Genomic DNA, 24,038 nt, shown 5'->3' with positions numbered 1-24,038 from the left:
ATATATAATTTTTATAGACTTTTGGGAAGCAGGTGGTGTTTGACTACATGAGCAAGTTATTTGGTGGTGATTTGGCTGCACCTATCACCTGCGCAGTATACACTGAACAAAATTTGTAGTATATTATGCCTCACCCTTCTCCCACCCTTTCCCTCAAGTCCCTAAAGTCCATTGTATCATTCTTATGCCTTTGCATACACACAGGTTAGCTTCCACTTATAAGTGAGAACACACAATGTTTGGTTTTCCATTCCTGAGTTACTTCACTTAGAATAGTAATCTCCATTTCCATGCAGGTTGTTGTGAATGCCATTAATCCATTCTTTTTTATGGCCAAGTATTACTCCATCATACACACATGCCAAAATTTCTTTATCCACTCATTGATTGACGGGCAATTGGGCTGGTTTCATATTTTTGCAATTGTGAATTGTGCTGCTATAAACACATGTGTACAAGTATCTTTTTTAATATAATGACTTCTTTTCCTCTGGGTAGATACCCAGTCATGGGATTCCTGGATCAAATGGTAGTTTTGCTTTTAGTTTTTAAGAAATCTCCGCACTGTTTTCCATAGTGGTTGTATTAGTTTACATTCCCACCAGCAGTGTAGAAGTGCTCCTCTTTTCCTACCTCCATGCCAACATCTATTTTTTTTTTTTTTTAACTTCTTGATAATGGCCATTCTTACAGGTGTAAGGTGGTATTGCATTGTGGTTTTGATTTGCATGTTCCTGATCATTGGTGATGTTGAGCGTTTTATCACGTGTTTGTTGGCCATTTAGTATGTTTTCATTTGGGAATTGTCCATGCATGTCCTTAACACACTTTTTGAAGGGATTGTTAGATTTTTTGTTGCTAATTAGGTTGAGTTCCTTGTAGATTCTGGATATTAGTCTTTTGTTGAACGTATAGGTTGTGAAGATTTTCTCTCACTCTGTGGGTTATCTGTTTACTCTGCTGGAAGTTCCTTTTGCTGTGCAGAATCTCCTTAGTTTAAAGAAGTCCCACCTAGTTATCACTGTTTATGCTGAATTTTCTTTTGAGTTCTTGGTCATGAATTCTTTGCCTAAGCCAATGTCTAAAATGGTTTGTCTGATGTTACCTTCTAGAATTTTTATAGTTTTAGGTCTTAGATTTAAGTCCTTGATCCATCTTGAGTTGGCTTTTGTGTAAGGTAACAGATGAGAATCCAGTTTCCTTCTCCTACATGTGGCTTGCCAAATATCCCAACACCATTTGTTGAATAGGGTGTCATTTCCCCAACTTATGTTTTTGTATGCTTTGTCAAAGATCAGTTGGCTGTAAGTATTTCAGTTTATTTCTGGGTTCTCTATTCTGTTCCATTGGTCTGTACCAAATTTGATACCAGCTCCATGCTCTTTTGATGACTATAGCTTTATAGTGTAGTTTGAAGTCAGGTAATGTGATGCCTCCAGATTTGTTCTCCTTTCTTAGTCTTGTTTTGCCTATGTGGGCTCTTTTCTGGTTCCACATGAATGTTAGGATTGTTTTTTCTAGTTCTGTGAGGAATAATGTTGGTATTTTCATGGGAATTGCACAGAATGTGCAGATTGCTTTTGGTAGTATGGCCATTTCACAATATTGATTCTACTCATCTATAAGAACAAAAAGGGGTTTCAATTTTTTCTGTCATCTATGATTTATTTCAGCAGTGATTTGAAATTTTCTTTGTAGATGTCTTTTACCTCCTTGATTAGGTATAATTTTAAGTGTTTTATATTTTTCACAGCTATTGTAAAAGGGGTTGAGTTCGTGATTTGATTCTCAGGTTGGTATCTGTTGATGTATAGAAGAACTACCAAATTGTCGTAGTTCATTTTTTATCCTGAAACTGCTGAATTCATTTATTAGTTTTTAGAGACTTTTGGAGGAGTCTTTAGTATTTTATAGGTATACAATCATATCATCAGCAAACAGTGACAGTTTGATTTCCTGTTTGCCCATTCAAATACCCTTTATTTCTTCCTCTTGTCTGATTGGTTTGGCTGGAACTTCCAGTACTATGCTGAATAAATTTGATGAAAGTGGACATCCTTGCCTTGTTTTAGTTCTCATGGGGAATGCTTTCAACATTTCCCCATTTATAATTATGTTGACTGTGGATTTGCATAGATGGCTTTTATTTATTACTTATTTATTTATTTATTTGAAATGGGGTCTCATCTGTTGCCAGGCTGGAGTGCAGTGGCACAATCTCAGCTCACTGCAACCTCCACCTCCTGGGTTCAAGTGATTCTTCTGACTCAGCCTCCTGAGTAGCTAGGACTACAGGCACATGCCACCATGCCCAGCTAATTTTTATTGTTAGTAGTAGTAGTAGTAGAGACAGGGTTTCATCATGTTGGCCAGAGTGGTCTCAATCTGTTGACCTTGTGATCTGCCCCCCTCGACTTCCCAAAGTGCGAGATTACAGGCGTGAGACACTGAGCCTGGCCAAAGGCTTTTATTACATAGAAATATGTCTCTTATATGCCAGTTTTGCTGAGGAATTTAATTATAATGTGATGCTGGATTTTGTCAAATGCTTTTTCTGCATTTATTGAGATGATTATGTGATTTTTGTTTTTAATTCTGTTAATATGGTATATCATATTTGTTAACTTGTGTATGTTAAATCATCCCTGCATCCCTGGAATGAAACCTACTTGATTATAATAAATTATCTTTATTTTATTTTATTTTATTTTATTTTATTTTATTTTATTTTATTTTATTTTATTTTTTGAGATGGAGTCTCACTCTATCACCCAGGCTGGAGTACAGTGGCCTTATCTTGGCTCATGGCAACCTCCATCTCCTGGGTTCAAGCAATTCTCATGCCTCAGCCTCCTGAGTAGCTAGGATTACACGTGTGCACCACTATGCCCAGCTAATTTTTGTATTTTTACTAGAGATGAGATTTCACCATGTTGGCCAGGCTGGTCTTGAAACTCACGGCCTCAAATGATCCATCTGCTTTGCCCTCTCACAGTGCTGGATTACAGGCATGGGCCACCATGCTTGACTGGATTATATTTTTGATATGCTGTTGAATTTCATTAGCTAGTTTTATGTTAAGGATTTTTGCATCTATGTTCATCAAGGATATTGGTCTGTAGTTTTCCTTTTTTTGTTATGTCCTTTCCTGGTTTTGGTATTATGGTGATACTGGCTTCATAGAATCATTTAGATAGGATTCCCTTTTTCTGTATCTTGCAGAAGAGTGTGAATAAAGTTCACAATTCTTCTTTGAATGTCTGATTGAATTCAGCTGTGAATCTATCTGGTCATGGACTTTTTTGTTGGTAATTTTTTATTAGCATTTTAATCTTGCTGCTTGCTATTAGTCTCTTTGGGATTTCTAATTCTTCCTTATTTAAGCTAGAAAGGTTGTATATTTACAGGAATTTATTCATATTCTCTAGGTTTTGTAATTTATGTGCATAAATTATGTGTTCATAATATTATTAAATGACCTTGTATATTTCTGTTGTGTCAGTTGTAACATTTCCCATTTCATTTTTAATTGAGCTTATTTGCATCTTGTTTCTTTTTTTCTTGGTTAATCTTATGAATGTTCTGTAAAATTTATCTTTAAAAAAACAGCTTTTTGTTTCATTTATCTTTTGTATTTGTGTGAGAGAGTGTGTGTGTGTGTGTGTGTGTGTGTGTTTCAATTTCATTTAGTTCTACTCTGTTCTTGGTTATTTATTTTCTTCTGGTGAATTTGGGTTTGGTTTATTCTTATTTCTCTAGTTCCTTGAGATTTGACCTTAGACTATCTATTTGTGCTCTTTTGGACTTTTTGATGTAGGCATTTAAGGCTACGGACTTTCCTCTTAGCACCACCTTTGCTCTATCTCAGTGGTTTTGACAGGTTGCATCACTATTATCATTCAGTTCAAATATATTTTTTTAATTTTCATTTTGATTTTATTGTTTACCCAATAATCATTCAGGAGCAGGTTATTTAATTTCTATGTGCTTGCATGGTTTTGAAGATTCCTTTTGTAGTTGATTTCCAATATTTTTCCACTGTGGTCTGAGAGAGTACATGATAAAGTTTTATTTTTTTAAGTTCTATTGAGACTTGTTTTGTGGACTACCATATGGTCTATCTTGGATAAACTTCCATGCACTGATGAATAGAATGTTTATTCTGCAGTTGTTATGTAAAATGTTATGTAAATACTTGTTAAGTCCATTTGTTCTTGGGTGTAGTTTAAATTTATTTTTTCTTTGTTGACTTTCTTTTTAGATGACCTGTCTAGTCCTGGAACTGGAGTATTAAAATCCTCCACTATTATTGTGTTGCTGTCTATCTCATTTCTTAGGTCTATCAGTAGTTGTTTTATAAATTTGAGAGCTCCAGTGTTAGGTGTGTATATATTTAGAATTGTGATATTTTCCTGTTGGACAAAACCATTTATCATTATATAATGTCCCTCTTTGTCTTTTTAAATTGCTATTTTTTAAAAAAGTTTGTTATGTCTGATGGAAGAATAGCTTAAAAAAAGTTTGTTATGTCTGATAGAAGAATAGCTAAAAAAAAAAAAATGTTATGTCTGATAGAGGAATAGCTATTCCTGCTTGTTTTTGGTGTTCATTTGTATAAAATATATTTTTCCACCCCTTTACCTTAAGTTTATGTGAGTCCCTATGTATTAGGTGAGTCTCTTGAAGGCAGCAGATACTTGGTTGGTGAATTGTTATCCATTCTGCTATTCTTTATCTTTTAAGTGGAGCATTTAGGCCATTTATATTCAATGTTACTAATGAGATGTGAGGTGCTATTCCATTCGTCATGCTATTTATTGCCTGAATATCTTAGTTTTTAAATTTTAATTTATTTATTTTTCATATTTTTGTTTTATAGGTCTTGTGAGACTCATGCTTTAAAGAGGTACTGTTTCTATGTGCTTTCAGGATTTGTTTCAAGATTTAGAGCTCCTTTTAGCAGTTCTTGTAGTGCTGACTTGGTAGTGGTGAATTCTCAGCATTAGTTTGGGAAAAACTGTATCTTTCTTTCATTTATCAAGTTTTGTTTCACTGGATAGAAAATTCTTGGCTGATAATTGTTTTGTTTAAAGGGGCTGAAGATAGGGCACCAACTCCTTTCAGCATGTAGGATTTCTGCTGAGAAGTATGCTGTTAATCTGATAGGTTTTTCTTTGTAGGTTACATGGTGCTTTCGCCTCACAGTTCTTAAGATGCTTTCCTTCATGTTGAGTTTAGATAACCTGATGACTATGTGCCTAGGTGATTATCTTTTTGTAATGAATTTTCTTTGAGCTTCTTGTATTTGAATATCTAGATCTCTAGAGAGACCAGGAAAGTTTTCCTCAATTATTTCCCCAAATATATTTTCCAAATTAGATTTCTTTTCTTCCTCAAGAATGCCAGTTATTCTTATGTTTAGTCATTAAACATAATCTCAAACTCCTTGGAGCCCTTGTTCATTTTCTTAAAATTATTTTTCCTTTGTCTTTGTTGGGTTGGGTTATTTCTCAGACCTTGTCTTTGAGCTCTGAAGTTCTTTCTTCTGCTTGTTTGACTCTATTGCTAAGACCTTCTAGAACCCTTTGTATTTATCTAAGTGTGCCCTTTATTTCCTGAAGTTGCACTTGTTTTGTATTTATGCTATCTATTTCACTGAAGGTTTCTCCCCTTGTATCTTGTATAATTGTTTTGATTTCCTTAAATTGAACTTAAAGTTTCTATGGTGCCTCCTTGATTAGCTTAATAATTTACCTGAATTCTTTTTCTTGGAATTCAGGGATTTCTTCTTGGTTTGAATCCATTGCTGGCAAGCTAATGTGACTTTTTGGGGGGACTAAAAGAACCTTGTTTTGTCATATTAGCAGGATCATTTTTCTGGTTTCTTCTCATTTAGGTAGCCTATCTCAGAGGGAAGATCTGGGGCTCAAGGCTGCTGTTCAGATTTTTTCCCATGGGGTGCTTCCTTGATGTAATACTCTTTCCCTTTTTCTACAAATGTGGCTTACTTAGAGCTATACTGTAGTGATTGTTATTTCTCTTATTGATCTAGCCACCCAGCAGGGCTACCGACTGGGCCCCGGGCTGGTCTTGTGGGGTGTCTGCAGAGTTTTGTGATGTGACCCATCTTCAGGTCTCTCAGCCATGGACACCAACACCTGCTCCAGTGGGGGTGGCAGGGGAGCAAAATGGACTCTGTGAGGGTCCTTAGTTGTCGTTGTTTAATGCATTAGTTTTGTGCTAGTTGATCTCCTTCCAGGAGTTGGTGCTTTCAAGAGAGCATCAGCTGTGGTAGTATACAGGAGGATCAGGTGGTAGGTGGGGCCCTAGCATTCCCAAGAGAATATGACCTTTGTCTTCAGCTACCAGGGCAGGTAGGGAAAGACCATAAGGTGGAGACAGTGTAAGGCCTATCTGAGCTTAGACTCTCCTTGCTACAGCTGCTGTGGAGGATGGGGTTGTGGCTTCCAGGTCAATGTAGTTACATTCCCAGAATGATTATGACTGCCTCTGCTGTTTCATGCAGGTTTTCAGGGCAGTGGGGGAATGACAGCAGTTGCAGTCCTCACTCACCTTCTGTGTCACCCAAAAGGCTGGTCTCACTCCCTCCATGCCATCCCAATAGCACCAAGTTTATTCCCAGCAGTGGGCAAGCAGGGCTGAGAACTTGCTCTAGGCTGTCAACCTCCCAGCTAAGAAAGCGAACAGGGCTTTTGCACCTCTCCACCTGTCTAGTCTGCAAACCAGATTCATCCTCTTCCCCAAGTTCTGGCCAGGAATCTTCACCCTTGGTTGGAATTTTTGCATAGTTCAACTGGAGGTTTCCTTCTCCTTGTATTCTTCCAGTTCCTCTGGCAGCCCTCCCCAAGGACCCCTATGAGATGAATCAGAAATAGCTTCCCTGAGGACCCAGAGAGCCCACAGGGCTTTTCCCACTGCTTCCTCTACCCCTGTATTTCACTCAGCTCTCTAAATTGTCTCAGCTCCTGGTAAGGTCAAATCCTTCTCCCGTGATCTGGACATTCAAGTTCCCCAGTGAGGGTGTGTGTTCAGGGGTGGACAGTCCCCCTTTCCCACCTTCACATTTTGGGCACTCAGAATATTTGGGCTGTCTCCCATGTCCTGCAGGAGGAATCCACTTCCTTCAAAGGGTCTCTGGATTCCCTCGGCTTTCTTGGTTTATTCCTGCAGTACTTCTTAGAGCAGAAGTTCACAGTGCAAGTCTTCCCATGTTGCTCTGTCCATCCAAGTGAGAGCTGCAATTTAGTCCTGCCTCCTATCCACAACTTTTTTCATCTCTCCTACCCCTCTCTTTCTCTGCCTCCTCTTTAAGGCCAATAACTCTTAGATTGGCCCTTTTGAGGCTATTTTCTAGTTTTTGTAGGTGTGCTTTATTGGTTTTTATTCTTTTTTTTTCTGTCTCCCTTTTCATGTAGCCTATATTCTTTCTTTTGCCTGATCAATTCTGCTAGCAATTGACACTCATGCATTCTTCAGTATGCCGATTTCCTTTTCCAGCTCCAGAATTTTTGTGGAATTCTTTTTAATGATTTCAATCTCTTTTGTTAAATCTATCTTATATAATTCTGAATTTCTTGTCTGTGTTATCTTGACTGTATCTGAATTTCCTCAACACAGCTATTTTGAATTTTCTGTCTGAAAGGTCATATCTCTATTTTTCCAGAACTGGTCCTTGGTGCCTTATGTAGTTCATTTGACATGGTCATGTTTTCCTGGTTGCTGTTGATGCTAGTAGATGTTCTTTGGTGTCTGAGCATTGAAGAGTTAGGTATTTATTGCAGTCTTCACTGTCTGGACTTATTTGTAGCCATCCTTCTTGTGAAGGCTTTGCAGATACTGAAAAAAACTTGGATGTTGTGATCTAAGCTGTTTCTGCTTTAGAGAAACCCCAAGCCCAGTAATGCTGTGGTTCTTTTAGACTCACAGAAGTATCACCTTGATATCCTTAGACAAGATCCCTGAAAATTGTCTGCATTATCAGACAGAGACTCTTTTCTTACTTTTTCCTGAACATAAGAGTCTCTCTCTCTCTCTCTCTCTCTCTCTCTCTCTCTCTCTCTCTCTCTCTTTCTCACCATCTAAAGCTGGGGGTGGAGTTACAGAAGCACCCTTGTGGCCACCACCATTAGGACTGTGCTGGGTCAGACTTGAAGCCAGCACAGTGCTGAGTCTTGCCTAAGGCCTGCTTTATCTACTCCCTGGTTACTGCCGATGTCAGTAAAAGTCTTTGGGCTCTACAATCAGCGGGTGGCAATGCCAGCCATGCTTATGTCTTTCCCTTCAAGGCAGTAAGTTACCTTTGCCCCAGGTGAGTCCAGAAGTATCGTCCAAGTGTCAGGGACTAGAGTTAAAAATCTTAGAAGTCTACCTGATGTTAAGCTGATACTCAAACCACAAGATGCAGTTTATTTCACTTTTCCCTCCCTTTTCCAAAGGCAGAGGAAACTCACCTCATAGCCATCACCACCCCGTTCATAAGAAGTGCTGCCAGACTACCACTGATGTTCCATTAAGGCCCAAGGTCTCTTAAGTCCATTTGTGCAAGACCGTCTGGTCTTGCACTCACCCTTTAGGGCAATGGACTCCCCTCTTGCCCTTGGAAGGTCTAGACATGTTATTCAAGAGTCAAGTCCTGGGATCAGGGATCCCCAGGAGCCCACTTGGTGCTCTACTCCCTTGTGCAGTGTTGGTACCTAAGATGTAAGACAAAGTCCCCTTTACATTTTCCTCTGCTTTTCTCAAGCAGAAGGAGTTTGGCCACCAGAGCTGGTAATGTGTTAGTCTCACCTGAAACCAGCAAGTCTTAGAAGCTCATCAAGGTCCTCAATGTAATACCTGGGTATTGCTGCTGGTTTTTCAGGGACCAGGGGCTCTTCAGTTAGCCGGTGATGAATGCTGGCAGGATGAGGTTGTTTTCTTCAAGGTAATGGGTTCCCTTCTGGCTCAGGATATGTCTGGAAATGTCCCAGAACTATGGCCTGAAATGGAGGTCTCATGTCTCTGATGGGTGCCTTATCCTGTCGTGGTTGAGCTGGTATCCAAGATGCAACACAAAATCCTCTGCACTCTTCCTTGTTCTCTCCTCAAGCAGAAGAAGGAATCTCTTTTGGAGCCATGAGCTATGCAGCCTGGGGTTAGCAGGGAGGTCATGCCAGCACTCCCTTGGCTGCCTCAGTTGGTGTTTCAGTAGGCACATGCCTACTCAAAGCAGGAAGTTTTCTGTCAGTGGAGCTTTATGTTTCACCATCTTGCTCTGCTTCTTTGGTGGTGATTACGTTAGCTAACCGTTGTATAAAGGAAAATATTTTTCAGGCAGAGGGAACCTCAACTTTATTCATAACAGCATTTTTCATAATACAGAAAAATTGAAATTAAATGATCATTAACAGGAAAATGGATAAATCTCAGTATATTATTATAATGCACTTCTGCACATTACTTACAACTGATTAACTCATGTAGTTAAGTCTCAGAAATGTAATCTAGAGTTTAAAAAGCCAGTTGGAGAGGTGAGTTATAGTTTGATGTCATTTTCTGTTGCATTTAAAGTTTGCACATCAGTATTATATAATGTTTCTGGTTATATACATGTGTGATAAAAGTAAAGTAAAAGTTGCATGGGAATTATAAATACTGAATTTGGTTGACTATTTGCCCTTGGTAAAGAGAAAGGAAAGTAGATAAGTGAGGGTAATTTTCAACCAGGTTTTTTTGGGTTTTTTTATTATTATTTGAAGCAAATATGGAAATTATTAATATCTATTTTTTATTTGAGAGATACATAGGTTTCTCTTATATGTTTTCTAGTTTTCTATATTTTTAAAATATTTCATTATTTAAATAATTAAAATAAATAATGCTGTGATAAATATCATTTTAGGTAAACCTTATGCACAACCCTGCAATCAATGCATAGAATTTATGAACATTTTTAGAAACTTTCCTCAATTATTTATAATCATTACAACTTCCCCTAATTCAACATCGTATTTTAAAGACTTGCCCCCTTATGTTTTTCCAAAAATTCAGCATATATTTCACTAAAAACAACTTATGTTTCAGTCAGTGTAATCTACAGTGAGAATGGAGGGTAGTCAGTAATGTGGCTCATTGGTTAAGTGGAAGTGAGTTAAGAAAACTTCCTGCTTTGAGTTATTTTAATTGAATTTCTACATTTTCTGGATTTGTAGTAGGTACACATTATAATAATTGTGGTGCCTCTCCCGTCTTATCTTCACATATTTTGGTTATTTTTATTTCCAGTTTTCAGTGACTACAAAATTGAGAACAGTGTTTTTAAATGATGATGATAAAAGGTACTTTGAACATACTATAGACAGTAATGGGTAGTTTATGACAGCTGTTTATTTTATTTTGGAAATACTCTTCTTTCACTAAACATGAAATTGTTCGTCTGCATCTATGTTCACCTTAATTATTATTTGCTGTTTTTATTATTTTCTATTATTTCTATTTCTATTATTTTCTATTTTCTATTGTTATTTAGAAAGAGAGGACTAGCCACATTTTTATGTGTCTAATTTATGGTCCTAAAGAGGAGACAGAGCACACTTGACATAAGTAACTCCATCTTAGAAAAAGTCTCCATCTTGCATTTCATAGGGCATTTTGCCAATAGGGAAAATATATTTTGCTCAATAAAGAAATAAAAAATAAAGACTGAATCCAACCAGGTAAAGACATAAACAAGCGCATTCCTCCATTGTCAGTTTTTGCCAGAGGACTCTGGCTATAAAAAGAGCAAGGCTTGAGCAGTTCTAAATAACCATCTTAACTGACATCATCTTACTATCAACCCCAATAAGCACCCAGTATCTACTACCAAACCCTCTGCCCACACATGAATTCTTCCAATAGACCACTGGGTCCAGACCACCAGATTATTTTTGTCTTTGTTGCTGTCCGTGGACTAATGTATTAACACCTTTTTCTATTTCTTTTCTCTTGATGTTAAATATTTCTTTATTTGTTTATGAAATGTTTAATCTATGACTTTATATAATGATTAAATATACTATTATGTATGACTGTCAATATTGACTGGCTTGTGGAGTGGCTTGAGCCTGCGTACCCAAGGTCTCATTACCAAGTGAACGGGAATTACTTGGGAATTGCCTCCTTGGGAATTCCATGTAGCTGGTGGCTTTTGTGATTGAAATAGCATCAGTAAATGTTGATATTGTGAAAAGACACAAGCATGTGTGGAACTGCTTATCTCTGATCTTGCACTGCTCAGGAAAGAAGAAATGCAAAGGAAACCAAATAGTCACGCTTTGAGAAAATTGCACTCTCTGGTAAAAATAGACTATAATGTAAAATATATTACTGAAAAAAGGTAGATAAAACTGGTAAGTTAAAACTAGTAAGGAGAAAAACATAATCTAAGGCTCAGTGTTAACAATTGTTTTAAAGCTTTGCTTTTCATTAAGAGTTTCATTTATATACATGAATTTTACATATATAATTAAATAAAAGCTATACAGATCTAAGGAGTTCATAAACTGAAAGCGTTTTTAAAACATGATAAAAAAGTCTTACACAAATACAAAGAATCACTACCAAATGTTATAAAGTGTCAAAGTCAATTCTTTTTTCTCTTCTCAATTCTGGAGAATGATTTTGTGCATTCTAAAGTCTAAATTTACTGCTGCAGTTTTCAGCTCCAACAGTTCTGTTATCCTGGCTCAGTGATTCCCTGAGTTTATATAGAAAGCCAATCTCTGTGTTTCTCACAGTCTGTAAACAAAATATGCCCTTTTTCAGAATGGGAACTATTGTATTGCTTTAAAGGGGCTATATTTCAGAAAAAGAGTTTTAAAATGAATGCTTCATAAATTGTCTTTTAAATATTATATTAAGCATAATTAAACATAACATCAAACACAGGGGCCGTAAAACTAGAATAAAGATTACCTCTTGGACATAGGTACAAGACCAGAGTTTTTTGCCTCTGAAATGAGTACCCTATACAGAGATATGACATGTGTTCGATAAGTTACTCATTTATTTCGATAAGTTACTCATTTTCAACCAACCTACTGTAGCATCAGAAATATGCCACTCTAACATGTAACTGATACAAATTTTACTGAAATTAAATTCATTGTTATCTATTTTTGATGAAGTAACAGTGCTATGCCAAAACCTTTTCCTTGACTGAAAAGTTTTTTTTAATAACATGAATATGCCTCTGCATCTTCAGTTCTATTTATCAGAGTTAGAACATTGATTCTAGATCTTTGTTCTTTAAACGTATATAACCCTGGTGGAAAACAGCAATTCATCAAGCTTTAGTGAGAATATTATCTAAGAAATGTTCAGCCACCTTTGTAGTAATCTTAAGCTGACAAAAATGTAATAATAATAAGGTAAAGTATTTTAATCTAAAATTTGCCACATCCTCTTTGTTTGTAAGAGGAAGCTGCTACATCAAGGAGTACTAGTTATTGATATGAAGAGAATTTCCCACTAGAAGAAATTGATGTTCTGTGTTTTATTATAATAATATAGCAAATTTGATTATTGCAAATACTTTCCTGCAAAACTGATCAAGTTTAGATGGATTTATAAAATCACATTTCTCAATACTAACTCTCCTCCATGACCTGACCCTGAATTTTCTGTGACCCCACAAAAATAGCAAATAGCCCTAGAGGTTAATCTTTCTAAATACCTTAACTTAAACAAGTTACCTTAAAGGAAATATAAATTATTCATGTGCATGTAAAGTATTTTACAATACTGCATCCCTCCCCCCACCATCTTCCCTTTAGAACTTTAACTAAAGGTCTAATAAAATTGTACACATCTTACTACGCTTTAATTTTTAAACCAGTCGTAAAAATGTTCAAAACTTAAACTACTCTAACCCCGGTATTTATGTACCATTTTTCTCTCTTCTCACCTATTTTCTAAAATAAAAATAAAATAAAATGACTTTTAAAAACTCAATGTTCGTGGGAGACAAATATGCGCACATGAGGGCCAACAAAATCCTGAGTAGTGGGCTTTCACAGTAAGATAAGCCCTAGACTTTGCTCTTGAGGTGCTTATGGTCCAGTAAAGGAGAAAGACACGCCAACAAACTATTATAGCACCAGATGACAAGTGCCATAACAGAGAAACACACAATGCATTCTAGAAGCATTAAGAAAATAATTACTGTCTCTACCTGAGATAAGTAGAAAGATTTTATAAAGTCAGATGTTAAAAATACTCAGAAAAGAACACCTCATAGCAATGTCCAGGGATCATTTGTTAATTGGGCTCGGTGGTGGTTAGGACACTGTGCTCTGTGCCCATTCTGTGTTGAATCTTAAGGAGCTGCATTCCTCCATATTAACCGACAAATCAAGCTGTGAATGTGGTTGAACAATGAGCAGCGGTTTCAACTGGGCACCTCCTGCAGCTATATTTGGTGTGCCACAACCTATGTCTTTAAAACAATTTTATTTGAATGGCTTTAGACATATCATGTTCCCAAGTTTATTATATGTATCTTATCACTCCCTACTATCACCACATGCAGCCAGCTTCATTCATGATTGTACCTTCCTAACATTTATTTGGCTCTGCTGGGATAGTAGTTTTATGGTTCTCAACTAAGATTTAAATGTAAGATATTTCTTATGGAAAGCATGACAGAATATTGACTAATAAGAATAAAAGAACCTCAGTAGGCAAAAATGTGCATTTTTATAAATTCTATTTATTTTAAAAAATAACAAGTTTCATCCATGTAACCATTTGGGATAAAACCAAGAAATACACAGGTCATTTTTTGTTTTTATTTCAGATTGTCTTTATTATATTATATTTATTTTTTGGACATGGATTTGGTCAATGGACTCTAAATGACTATGCCCCAACATATGTGCTATATTTTTTACTGAAATTTTATATTTAAAATGATGGCTGAGCGACTTAAACACATATTTTAGGACACTAATAGTTGTATTTCAGACACTTTTCTAATAAGAATAAGAATTATTTGGAGCATGAATCTAGGCTGCCTTTCTTTCTAACTCTCCTTAATCTTACTGTATAGGCAGATATCTGCTTTGCCAAGCACAACACCAGAATTAAATCCAACTTTGATGACCTCATGTTGGTATAAGCTGTTTAACGAACATATTCCTCAAAGGTGACATCAACAGAAGGATGATTCTCACTAATCAATACTATCTCAATGTTGCACTCATAAATGTTCTTCTCAAAATCATGATTTTTTTCAGTTACTCTTAATTAAGAAGAGATGAAGTTTACCTTGACTCTAAATGTCGGACATAATGAATAAACCTAATAAATCTTTTGGTTTCATTCTGTATTTAAAATATCTTTGAAACTAGCATGGCAAAAACCTCAATTATGCATTTTTGCATTTCCCTGGGACTTTGAAAAATAGGAAAAAATGAATTGTATTGCTACTTGGAATTTTTACATAGCAGTAGATTCTCTTTTAAAATGTACCTGCATTCGTAATTTCCTGTGAACTAAGAAAATAATAATCATTGTCTATTATTGCCAATATAGTAGCAGCAGTGAATCGGCTCACCACCTTCTTCAGAGTGATAACAGAATAAATGATTCCAGAGATGTGTGCTGCTGGAAGCTTTTTAATAATACTCAACTGATGATAGATGACAAAGATTAACTTACCATAAAGGTAATGAATCCATTAATATGGGCTCATGTGCCCTAAGGGAAACTCTATATATGCATATTTTGTGTGGTTGTGTGTTTGATCACTGGCTCAATAAGGCATTGGCCAGGAAGTCCATTTTATTTCTCTTAAAGTAAGCAGGTATCTAATTATAGAAAAATTATATTGTGTGAATATTCATTAAGTATACAAGTTTTCAGGAGTGAGTGTTGAAGAGACAATGATACCCTCAAATGTATTTATGATGATTTTAAGGTACAATCAGATTTGAAGTAAGTGTTGTAATCAAATACAGACATTTCATGAAGAGGAAATGACATAAACTTACAGTGAAGAATTCATGATGCAAATTTTTAAAAAGCTATTTTCCACATCAATATTTCCCCTCTCCTTTACTGCTTTCCCATAAACTCATTTACAGTGAGTGATAGCCAACTCGTTACTTAGTCATGTCCAAGTATATTTGCAGGTGAAAAAGACGTCTGCAAGGAAAAAACTACATTTAACTCCCACCAAAAAAAGTTTACTGATTATCCCTCCAGAAACCAGAGTCAGCAGAAACATTCATAGAAAGATGCCCTGATCAGGGCATGGTGCTCCATACATTACCCTCTTTCCTGTTTTAATAATGTTATATAAGTGAATTGTTACTAGACAGCCCCATACATGCTACATCACCTCCATTGTGCTGATTTGATGTTATATGTACATATATGGCTTATAGAAGTAAGAGTGCTTTATACCCTATAGTATGCACATTTTACATACTCTTTGGCACCAGGATATAGCAGTGCCCCCTTATCTCTCAACATATGCCAGGAACTACTGAGAATCTACTACAGAGCGAGATTATGGCCTCCCAGGGCACAGGGAAAATCTTCAATTTGTCATGCTTTAAGAATACTTCTGAGACAAAACGTTTGATGTGTCTGTCTGTTTATATGGACATCGTGTTGTTTGCACGGTGGCAGGGGGCTGATGAAGGAGAGATATGATATGTGCCTTTGATTTCACACCATCTAGATACCTTCCCATTGCACCATTCAGTATTAATAAATAATTTTTTGTGTGATTACTATGTCCTAGGTACTGTGATAAAGAGGCACGTGTCTCAAGCAATTCTTACATCAAACATTATGAAGTAGAAACATCCATGTTCATGAACAGGAAATATCTTGAAAATGGCCATACTGCCCATGGTAATTTATAGATTCAATGCCATCCCCATCGAGCTACCAATGAGTTTCTTCACAGAATTGGAAAAAACTGCTTTAAAGTTCATATGGAACCAAAAAAGAGCCCGCATCGCCAAGACAATCCTAAGCTGGAGGCATCACGCTACCTGACTTCAAACTATACTACAAGGCTACAGTAACCAAAACAGCATGGTACTGGTATCAAAACAGATATATAGACCAATTGAACAGAACAGTGGCCTCAGAAATGCCACCACACATCTACAACCACCTGATCTTCGACAAACCTAACAGAAATAAGCAATAGAGAAAAGATTCCCACCACACATCTACAACCACCTGATCTTCGACAAACCTGACAAAAATAAACAATGGAGAAAGGATTCCCTATTTAGTAAATGGTGCTGGGAAAACTAACTAGCCATATGCAGAAAACAGAAACTGGACCCCTTCCTTAACACCTTATACAGAAATTAACTCAAGATGGATTAAAAGTTTAAATGTAAAACCTAAAACTATAAAAACCCTAGAAGGAAACCTAGGCAATACTATTCAGGACATAGGAATGGACAAAGATTTCATGACTAAATCACCAAAACCAACTGCAACAAAAGGCAAAATTAACAAATGGGATCTAATTAAACTAAAGAGCTTCTGCTTACCAAAAGAAACTATCATCAGAGTGAACAGGCAACCTACAGAATGGGAGAAAATTAGTGCAGTCTATCCATCTGACAACAGTCTAATATCCAGAATCTACAAGGAACTTAAACAAATTTACAAGAAAAAAAAACACACAACCCCATCAAAAAGGGGGTAAAGGATATGGACAGACTCTTCTCAAAATAAGGCATTTATGTGGCTAACAAACGTAAGAAAAAAAAATCTCATCATCACTCGTCATTAAAGGAATGCAAATCAAAACCAAAATGAAGATATCGTGTCACACCAGTTAGAATGGTAATCATTAAGAAGTCTGGAAACAACAGATGCCGGCAAGGATGGGGAGAAATAGGAATGCTTTTACACTGTGGATGAGAGTGTAAATTAGTTTAACCATTGTGGAAGACAGTGTGGTGATTCCTCAAGGATACAGAACCAGAAATACCATTTGACCCAGCAAACCCATTACTGGGTATATATTTAAAGGCTTATTAATCATTTGACTATAAAGACACATGCACATGTATGATTATTAGACAACTATTTACAATAACAAAGACTTGGAATCAACCCAAATGCCCATCAATGATGTACTGGATAAAGAAAATGTGGCACATATAAACCACGGAATACTATGCATCCATAATAAAGGATGAGTTCATGTCTTTGAAGCGACATGAATTTTTTAAAATTTCTATGAGTCCAGTTTTTGAGAGGATGTTCAACAGAAGTTTTCATTGAGAAATTGAAAATTAAACAAGAGTTAAATATCACTATGCACCTATTAGAATGGTTAAATCTAAAAAAAAAAAAAATATCAAATGCTGATGAGGATGTGAAACAATAGGAATTTTCATTCACTGCTTGGTGGGATGCAACTTTTTCAGATAGTATAAACACTTTAGCAGACAGTTTGGCAGTTTCTTACACAGCTAAACAAACCAACAAGTGTGCTGTTAGGTTTTCATCCAAGTTATTATACCCTAGAACTTAAAATATAATAAAAAAATAAGAAAAAAATACCCAACTATAAGAAAAAAAAGAAAACTATCTCGCCACAGAAACTTGCATTCAAATGTCTACAGAAAATTTGTTTATAATCACCAATAACTGGAAGCAACCAAATTGTTCTTCAATGGGTGAATTGATAAACAGTGATACATCCATATAATAGAATATTACTCAGTGATAAAAATAGATTAGAAAACCACAAAAAAGTATGAAACTAAAAACGCATACAATTAAGTAAAAGAAAATAGTCTGAAAAGGCTATATACTACATGATTTCCACCATAATGAAAAAACCAAAACTATAGAGAGTAAAAAGATCAGTACTTAGCCGCAGTTTAGGGGGAAAAAGGAAGCATTGAATAAATAAAGTAGAGGGCATTTTAAGGCAGCAAAACCATTCTGTATGATGGTATAATGGAGGATACATGACACCATGCATTTTTCAAAATGTGTTCAAATTTATAGCATTTTAAAAAGTGAACCTTTATGTGTAGAAATGTTTTGAGAGAATACAATTTTATTTATAAAAAATAAGAAAAATATAAATAATACACTGAAATGACAAAAATGACAGACATTCTAATGTGGAGGATGCAGATATATCAAGGTCTAACATAATTGTGATTAAACTTTTAATTTAGTTGGGAAAATTCTCTCCGTATAGTAATAAACCATCATCTAATAAAAGGACATAAAGTATTCAAGTGATACCAACATTTCTTTAATTAACAAATTATTAAAGACATTTGTTGTATGTAGTGTTTTTCATTTTATTATGTACAATATTTGCCCTGAACAAAAACCAAAGGCATAACATTAGTAACATTACCTATTTTGTCAAGAAGATAAATTAATAATGCTAACATCCTTCTTTTCAGGTATCAACTTTTATATAAATGAGAATTGAAATGCTTAGAATGATCAAATTGCATGGCATATAAAACTTTCTTGTACATTTCAAAATAGCAAGAAGAGATAATTTTGAATGTTCTTACCACAAAGAAATGGTATATGTTTGAGGTGATGGACTTGTTAATTACCTTGATTTAGTCTTTGCACATTGCATACGTGTATCAAAACATCACATTGCACCCCATAAATATGTACAATTACTATGTGTCAAAAATAAAATAAATTTTTTTAAAAATATCAAGTTATTTCAGTGATTATTAGTTGGAAAATTTGCAGCAGTTAAGATTCACTAGTACCACTATTTTAAATAGTTGTTGAGAAGAAACAATTACATTTCAGAAGAATTAGAATTCATGCTATTACTTACATAAGTTTAAATTATTGCAAATCAATGTTGTGTACAGAGCTAAAGAATACACATATATGTAATTAAAAACAAAATCATTCAGGAGAATAAGAATTCAAAAAATAAGGGTCAAAATTATATCTGGAGAAAGACAGTAAAAGCAATTGCAGCTTCAATTGATTGTGTAATATTCTCTATCATTTTATTTTCTGACTATATTCTTATTTAAAATGTCATACAGTAACATTTGAAATACTGAATAATAGGTATATGGGTGCTTATTATTTTATATATTTTTTATGTTTAAAATATTTTTAAAATTAAAACAAAACTCTATCATATTTCACAAAAAAAAATGATTTGGGTATATTCACTAATTTCTTAACTGCAAGCTTTTCTAATTCACACACTGGCATTTGAAAACTGTGTCTCCTCACTCATTCTATCCCTGTGTAATACCTATTAATATTACATGCTTAATATGTGTTAAATCTCTGCAATGTAATTTGAATACAATACCTCATTTAATCCATGCAGAGTGTTCACTGATTCATTTTCTTAAGACATTGATAGTGGCATGTCATTTATTTTCTCAGATGTTCTCGATGTTGAAGTTTTGTTTACTTAATACAAATTCAAACTTCTTAGTCTGTCATTCAATACCCTCTGCAATCAGATTCGTGTTAAGAGAAGCAAGTTAGACTGCAAGTGAGTATAATTTGTGATTATAGGTCACCTGGAGGCTTCAAGTGGGACATAGGTTACATATGCATGTAAGAACCAAGTACTTGCCTTTATTGCAGGAAACCGGAAGAAATGAAGCTTCAAGCGTCCATAAGTCACCAATGTAAAAGGTGGAAAATATGTCTAATACAGAGTAGGAATTAGAAAATGAGTTACAATTAATATAAAAAGCAAGGTGGAGATTGACATAATAAGAGGTCGGGTAGAGGAGTAAAAATCGTGAGTCTATAGGTTCAGCAGATTGATTCGTTCTTCTCTGGACTCTAAGATAAGTTGGGTGGAAACTCTTAAGTTTGCTCTGAACTCCTATGGTTAGGACAGTTTTGTTTAAATTATTTTTTTCTAGATCTCTGTAAACCTAAAGCAGAGTTTGCTGTTTTTACATTAATAAATGTAGTGTTTCAGTTAAATGTCATTATTTATTTTTATTGTGAGACTATATAACAACAGGTACGATCCTTTTTTAAGTTTAAATTTTAGTGAGTATATAGCGGGTGTGTATATTTATGGGGTACATGGGATGTTTTGATTCAGGCATGCAATGTGAAATAATGACATAATTTAAAAAATGTAGTTTCCATCCCCTCAAGCATTTTTCCTTTGTGTTATAAAAAACTCAATTACACTCTTTTAGCTATTTTAAAATGAATTTATTATTGACTGTAGTCAACTTGGTGTGCTATCAAATAGTATGTCTTATTCATTCTTTCTATTTTTTGTACCCATTAACTATCCAACCTTGCCCCCATCACCCCCATTACCCTTCCCAGACTCTGGTAACCATTCTTCTACTCTCTGTGCTCACAGGTTCAATTGTTTTGATTTTTAGATCCCACAAATAAGTTCAAACATGTGATGTCTGTCTTTCTATGCCTGGCTTGTTTCACTTAGCACAATGACCTCCAGTTCCATCCATTTCATTGCAAATGACTGGATCTCAAATTTTTTATGGCTGAATATTACTCCATTGTGTCTATGTTCCATATTTTCTTTATTCATTCATGTGTTGATGAACACTTAGGTTGCTTCCGAAACTTAACTGCTGTGAGTACTCCTACAAAAAACATGGAAGTGCAGATATCTCCTTGTTAGATTAGACTGATTTCCTTTCTCTGGGATATACACCCAACTGTGGGATTGCTGCATCATATAGTAGCTCTATTTTTAGTGCTTTGAGAAATTTCCAAACTCTTCTATTTAGTGATTGTACTAACTTATATTCCTACTCACAGTATACAAAGGTTGCCTTTTCTCCACATCCTGGCAAGCATTTGTTATTGTCTGTCTTTGGTTATAAGCCATTTTAACTGGGGTAATAGTACGTCTCATTGTAGTTTTTATTTTGCATTTCTCTGATGATCTATGATGTTGAGAGCCTTTTCATATGCCTGTTTGCCATTTGTATGTCTTCTTTCGAGAAATCCTTATTCAAATCTTTTGCCCACTTTTTGATTTGGTTATTAGATTTCTACCTATACAATTGTTTGGACTCCTTTTCTATTCTGGTTATTAATCCCTTATCAGATGAGTAATTTGCAAATATTTTTTCCCATTCTATTTACTGTTTCTTCATTTTCTTGATTGTATCATTTGCTGTCCATTTTTGCTTTGGTTGCCTGTGATTGTGGGGTATTGCTCAAGAAATGTTTGCCCAGACCAATGTCCTAGAGATTTTTCTCAAAGTTTTCTTGTAGTAGTTTCATAGTTTGAGGTCTTAGACTTAAGTCTTTAATTTATTTTGGTTCACTTTTTGTATATGGCAAGAGACAGGGGTCTAGTTTCATTCTCCTGCATGTGGCTATCCAGTTTCCCATCATCAGCTATTGTGGACTGACTTTTCCCGGATATTCTTGGTACCTTTGTTGAAAATCAGTTCTGTTTAGGTGTGTGGAGATATACAAAATAAGCTGATCTTTCATATTTCTTTCCCTTGTCTTACAAAAAAAATCCATAAATGAAGTTGCAAAATTAAATTAACCCTTTTTTCTTCCATATATATCAGGCCTGAGTAGTCCGTAAAGGCTACAAGTAAGTTAAATGTAGAAGTGGCTTAAATGTCCATGATTCCTACTCCTGCTACACTGACTTCTTTCTCCCATCCTTCACCTATAGTGTTATAGGTAGTACCCTATGATATGGTTTTGATGTATGTTTCCTCTAAATCTCATATTGAAATGTGGTCCCCAATGTTGGAGGTGAGGCCTAATGGAAGAGTTTGCATCATGGAGGTGAATCCCTCATGAGTGTCTTGGTGCTGTCCTCGCAGTAATTAGTGAGTTGTCACTCTAGGACTTCACATGAGATCCGGTTGTTCAAAACAGCCAGGCAACCCCTTCTCCTCTATCTTACTTCCTCTCTCACCATGTAACACACTGGCTTCCCTTCACTTTGCACCATGACTGTAAGTTTCCTGAAACCATCACCAAAAGTAAACGCTGGCACTATGATTCATGTATAGCCTGCAGAACTGCGAGCCAAATAAACTTAGTTTCTTTATAAATTAACCAGCCTCAGATATCCCTGTGTAGCAACACAAAGAAACTAATATCCCCTATGATTAGTTGACAGAAGAAGAAACTTGGGCTTGTTCACAGATCTTTCTGCTTAATACTCAGGCACCAGTCCAAAGTTAACAGCTAAAGTACTATAGCCCCTTTCTGGAATATTCCTGAAGGACAGTGGTGGAGGAAAATCTTGTAAGTGGGCAGGATTTCAGTCAGTGTACGAGATTGTGTACTTTGCTTGGAAAGGAAAATGGCCAGATATGAGATTCCATACCCAACACCTGGACTATAGCCAAAGTGTTGGCTGGATGGTCAGGAACTGGGAAAGAACTTGATTGAGAAACTGGTTACAAAGGTATTTGGGGAAGAGGTATGTGGGTAGACCTCTCTGAATGGACAAAGAACACAAAGATGTTTATGTTTCACATGAATGCTTAACAAAGCATGACCTCAGCAGAGAAAAAATTTTAATATCAAATTGATTGTTTAACAATCAAATATGACCTATATTGTTGATACCAATAAGCCTTGTTCCCAGCCATCTCTGTTATCACCCAATAAGCTCATAAACAAAGGAGCCTCAGTGGCAGAGATGGAGTTTCTGCATGGGCTCAGCAACATGGACTTCCATTCACCATGGACAAACTGGCTATGACGATTGCTGAGTAACCAATCTGTCACAGCAGAGGCCAGTTATGAACCCCAAGTACAGCACCATTCTCCAGGGTGATCAGCCAGCTACCTGGCGGTAGGTTGATTACATTGGACCACTGCTATCGTGAAAGGGCCAGCATTTTGCATTTACTGAATGATATAGTTTAGATATTTGCCCCCTCAAAATATCATGCTGAGATTTGATCCCCAGTGTTGAAGGTAGGGCCTGGTGTGAGGTGTTTTGGTCATGTGAGTGGATTCTTCATGAAAGACTTGGTGCCATTACTGCAGTAATGAGTGACTTTTCACTCTTTTACTTCCTGTGAGATATGATCGTTAAAAAAAAATGTGGCACCTCTATCCCCTCTCTCTCTTGGTTATTTCTCACCATGTGATCTGCACACATCAATTTATTTTTCCCTTTCACCATAAGTGGAAACTTCCTGAAGTTCTAACCAGAAGCACATGTTTGTGCCATGCATCCTATATAGCTGGCAGAACAGTGAGCCAAATAAACCTCTTTTCTTTATGCATTGCCTAGCCTCAGGTATTTCTTTAGATAAATGTAAATGAAATAGGACACTGGAATAGACAGCTATTCTGAATATAAATTTGCCTATTATGTACTCAATGTTTCTACCAAAACTACCATCCCTGAACTTATAGAATGCTTTATCTATAATTATAGTATTCCACACAGTATTGTTTTTGACCAAGGAACTAACTTCACAGTCAAAAAAGTGTGGTAATGGGTTTATGCTCATGAACTTTACTAGTATTACAATGTTCTTCACCATACCAAAGCAACTGGCTTGATACAGCAATGGAATAATTTTTGAAATTATTAATTATTAATAATATTTATTATAACAATTCAATATTCAGTACCAGTGCTGGCTAAGTGGTAATATCTAGGAGACCTAGGCCAAGGTTCTCCAGAAGGAGATATATGCCATAAATCAGTGTCCAATATATGATACTGTTTTTCCCATTACCAAAATTCATTGGTCTGGGAATCAAGATGTAGAAATGGGCATGACACAACTCACAATTACTCCTAGTGACCAACTACAAAATTTTTGCTTTCTGTTTTCGTATGCTCTGCCGGCTTAGGGATCTTAGTTCCAGAAGAAGAAACACTTTCACTGGGAGGCACAATAGTGATTCCATTGAACTGGAAGTTAAGAGTGTTACGAAGTTATTTCCAGTTCCTCAGGCCTTTCAGTCTGTAAGTCAAACGAGGTATGCTGTTGGCTGGGGTAATTGATTCAGACTATCAAAAAGAAATTGAACTATTTATCCAC

This window comes from Mandrillus leucophaeus, unplaced genomic scaffold, assembly GCF_000951045.1.
Source record: "Mandrillus leucophaeus isolate KB7577 unplaced genomic scaffold, Mleu.le_1.0 Scaffold470, whole genome shotgun sequence".
In the NCBI taxonomy this organism is placed as follows: Eukaryota; Metazoa; Chordata; class Mammalia; order Primates; family Cercopithecidae; genus Mandrillus; species Mandrillus leucophaeus.
The sequence above is the reverse complement of the archived record's forward strand: the minus strand, read 5'-3'. Positions refer to the sequence as shown.